This window comes from Octopus sinensis, linkage group LG9 (genome assembly GCF_006345805.1).
Source record: "Octopus sinensis linkage group LG9, ASM634580v1, whole genome shotgun sequence".
Lineage (NCBI taxonomy): Eukaryota > Metazoa > Mollusca > Cephalopoda > Octopoda > Octopodidae > Octopus > Octopus sinensis.
The window spans coordinates 64,259,286-64,264,116 of NC_043005.1; the positions used below are offsets into that span (position 1 = coordinate 64,259,286).

General features: G+C 35.9%; 1 long non-coding RNA gene across 1 annotated transcript in view; it reads right to left on the minus strand.

Moving 5' to 3' along the window:
• LOC118764863 overlaps positions 1-4,355 on the minus strand; it is a 16,460-nt gene extending 12,105 nt beyond the window's left edge. The window contains exon 1 of the long non-coding RNA XR_005000686.1: positions 4,145-4,355. This is a non-coding gene — a long non-coding RNA (uncharacterized LOC118764863). The remainder of the gene's footprint in view (positions 1-4,144) is intronic.
• Between the last annotated feature and the right edge of the window lie 476 nt (positions 4,356-4,831).

The following is a 4,831-nucleotide window of genomic DNA, read 5'->3' on the forward strand; positions in this document are numbered from 1 at the left end:
ATGCATACATACATACATACGTATGTGTATATGTGTGTGTGTATGTAGTATGTGTGTAGTGTGTGTCTTTTAAATTCGTTTATGGTAACGTTAAGTGTATACAAATAAAGCTCGTATAATGTTACTGACTAGTGAGTCAATTTTTCGAGGATGCATCATGGTTATACCGATATAATGTAGGATAAATAGCGTAGGATAAATACCGGGTACCCACAGATAATACGGACTATATTGTACTCATACCAAGGATACGGACTCTGATGTTAAAGTTATGTGACTTATGGAAACGCGCGTAGTGATGTGTTTAAATATTTATAGATTCCATCCTAGAATTATTGTTATTATTATATGTATATATATATATATACATATATGTATACATGTGTATAGACACACACACACACACACACACAAACACACACAAACACACACACACATAATTAAATATAAGTTTTGCCGTACACAACAAAATCACTTTACAGTTACGTCAGAAAATATCAAGTAAAAATCGTAACACAAAATAAATTCGTTTGTTTTTTTTTTTCTTTTCAGTATCAAATGTACTTTATTTTTTATTTCGTTCGTTAATCATGTCACTTGAAGTGTGAAAACTTGCTTGGATGTTTTCTTCTAGCTTTTACAAGAATTATTATACTATTCCGATCTAATTTTACATATACAAGAAGACTATATAGTTTTTTTATGTTTGAGTAAGATAAGAGGAGAAGTACTTGGTTATCGATTGTGTGGTAGACTAAGTATTATAGAAAAAAATGTTCACATTTCTATGATAATCGCATTACCGAATATTTGGTCTTTAAATTCATTTGTACTTTATACATTGCAATGGGGACGTCTTTAATAATTTAAACGGTGTGCAATAATGGTATTGAGATTGAGAGATGTCAACTGTCATGAACAAATATAATTACTATGTTCCACTACAGCAGTATATTATTACGTTTTATTGTATCGCCATTACTATAAAAGACATTGGAACTCTCTCAACACATATATGTACACATACACACAAATATACGCACACACACACACGCACACACTCACATACACACATACATATATGAATATGAATACATACAATTATATATATATATATACATACTATGAATCCATCTACATATATATTATATTCACGTATATGTATGTATATTTGTATGTGTGAGTGTGTGCATGTGTGTGTATGTGTATACAGATTCTCTCTTCACTCTCTTTTACTCTTTTACTTGTTTCAGTCATTTGACTGCGGCCATGCTGGAGCACCGCCTTTAGTCGAGCAAATCGACCCCGGGACTTATTCTTTGTAAGCCCAGTACTTATTCTATCAGTCTCTTTTGCCGAACCGCTAAGTGACGGGGACGTAAACACACGAGCATCGGTTGTCAAGCAATGCTAGGGCGACAAATACAAACACACAAACATACACACACACATACATATACATATATACGACAGTCTTCTTTCAGTTTCCGTCTACCAAATCCACTCACAAGGCACTGGTCGGCCCGGGGCTATAGCAGAAGACACTTGCTCAAGATGCCACGCAGTGTAAATGAACCCGGAACCATGCGGTTGGTAAGCAAGCTACTTACCACACAGCCACTCCTGTATTTGTATTATATTCACTGACTTCGAGATGTTTTCATACGGAGCTGAATATCTTTGATAAATCTAAATTAACATACATACATTCCTTTTTCTTACTGAGAAAATAAAGCATCAGAACATAGGACCTGGTGCCAGTCCTACTTCTCCTCAGTTCAAAGATTTGAGCAAAGTCGATTCCAAACTGCCGCTTCTCTAATTGAAAATTTTACTCGTCATTGTAGTTTTGTGCAGCCGAGAAAGCAGGCTTTGTCGTCCACTCAAGAAAACACGTAATATATTATCTACAAGCACTCGTGCAAACTAAGTCATCAACTTTTTCCATTTGCCAAAAAGTTTGCAAGGCACCGGCTGGTCTCAAGAGACACATGCGTGTCCACAGAACATGATTGCCAGTTTATTTAACTGAACCCTCATTTGTCATTCACAACGACAGAATCCATTATTTTGAAGGATTTTTTACATTCTGCATTAACGCAGGCATGTAAGTAATTTATTTATAATATAAATTACATGTTTTAAAGTTACAAAACAATTTATCGTGAAATAGAGATTTCTTTATTGTTAAATAAAATTTCATCAAACTATTTCTGTCATTGTCTTCTTCCCCTGTCGTTTTCTATGTCATCCATTTTCCAATTCCTTTTTTCTCTCCTTCAACGTTTTCTATCTGCCTCCCTCTCTCTCGCTTTCTCCTTTACTCTCTTTCAGGCTGCTTACACGTGACCATCGTCCATCTTTCTTTTCCTCACATGATCATCTTCCTTTTCTTTCAGGGCTGTCCTAAAGACTAGATGTATCTTATATCTCTCTTTTCTATCTTTTCTCTTGTCATAGAAAATACTTCTCCAGCGTTTGCTATTTTACCCTCGTGTTGGTCTAACAACACTCCATTTTGTTTTCGTTCGGTTTCCTTGTATGCCTCCACTGTCCTGATTTTCTTCCCAAATTTGACCCTCCATAAATCACAAATTTTATTGTGGTGCTTATAGGAGCAACTGTCTTCGACACATATTGTCGTCCAATGCTCGAAATGAGGAGCAGATAGACAGCCGACAACTGATGATGGGTCGTTCTTTATGTTACTCGTCCTGTTTTCCATTTGTTTCTCTCGTTGTTTGTGCATTGAACTCATTTGTTTTCGCATTTCATGTTGTTTACTGTTGGTGACGTCCTGTACCCATATATGCATATATATATTAACGTTTGTGTGTCTATATGTGTGTGTGTGATGAATGAACAACCATAGGAAGTGAAACAACGAGAGGGACAAATTTTACCAGAAGTGTTATTAGATTAACTCTTGAAAGGAAAGGAAAAGGATGTTTAAGGTTTCGAGTGCAATCCCTTCATGAGAATTAAGAAAAAAGGGAGGAGAGGTGGGGGAGAGGAGAAAATATTTAGGCGACCGGGTGAGAATGTAGTTCTAATAGGTCGGATGTTGTGCTCATGTATAAAAGAGTACCTTGGAGGTAGATGGGCTTAAGTAGAAGAATGTGATGTGTGGGTGGTTATCCCATGCATGCACACACACATACATAAACACACATTTATATACATACGCACACACTCATTCATACACATATAACGATGCATGTTCATATATTTAAAAGCATGAAAATCTTTATATATAAAAGTGAAGTTGTGTGTGTCTCCTACGATTTACCATCATTTTTTCCCATTTTTAATGCATTTTTTGCTATTATATAAGGGAAGTAACTCTCTAAAAATGCTTATATAGTTATTTCCCTTACAAACCCGAGCAACGCTGGGCGATACTGCTAGTTGTAAATAAAATATAATTGAGTGTTTGTTTGATTTTGTATGGCGTATAAATGTATGGCGTATATATGTTAGGAAGCCGGGCGAGATGCTTAGCAGCATTTCTTCTGTCTTAATGTTCTGGGCCCAAATTCCACTGAGATTGATTTTGCCTTTTATCCTTTCAAGGTCAATAAAATTAGTATCGGTTGAGCACTGGGATTGATGTAATCAACCTAACTCTCTCCCAAAATTACTAAATTTGTACCAAAATTTGAAACCAATGTTATGCAATATACATGCATACAAACTTATTAATATTTGTGAATTTGTGGGAGCATAGTTATGCAGTGTGCACTTCTTATTTGACTAAGTTTATCAATACTTCTATTTAATATACCATAATGTATGAGCGTCACTGTATCACATTTACTTTAATTCCACTTTCTCAAGTATTTTCGAATAACTGCTAATTTCCCACTCTTTCCACCCTTCGCTTTTAACCGAACATTTTAAACTGATTTTCAACCTTCTACCTACTCCATGATTAAATAGTTGTTGTTTTGTTTTTTTTAAATCTAATTAATTTTGCCATAAAACATGGATTTACACTTAATGTAAACATTAACATGTTTGCTCATAAATTTAAACTACGAACCTTGACCAAATACTTTCCCGTTAATTCCTGTAATTTTCTGTTCCAAATGAATAATTTCATTAAATAAAGGCAAACTTGATTTTAGAAGAATTCATTTCTTACCAAGAGGCTTGTCGGATGAAAGCAACTCAACACTCAATCAATAGCTTTGAAAGTTGTTTTATTGCATTAAGATTTCGTCGGTCAATCTGATATTTACTAGGAATATTTCTGAAAATACTTCCGGCGCCAGTCTCTCGCCTTTTCTCCAATATACATAGCGTTAACGTCGTTATATAACCGCTTTTCAACCAACTCAAAATTGCTGACTCTGTTTTCTTTACATTTATCCCCTTTAAGAGAAGCGCATACAGATATGTGTTGCGCTTTCACACACACACACAAATATATTCGTACACGTATACACGCGTTCAGATGTATTTGTACGCGTTTGCGTGTGTATGCGCGTGCATGCATGCGTGTGTGTTTGTGTGTGTGTGTGTGTGTGTGTGTGTGTGTGTGTGTTTAAGCGGTTCTTGCAATGAAAGCTGCTTGTGACAGTCCTTTCCTGTTTGAATCAAGTCACTTCCATCTTTTTCATGTATAGATAAACACACGCGCATGCACACACACACGAGACGTCCACGCACGCACATACACGTACACACAGGCACACGCGCGCACACACAACACACACACACACACACACACACACACACACACACACACACACACACACAAACGCACACATACATATATACAGATATATACATATATCCGTTCATTGTTGATTGTCGGAAGAAAAAGAAC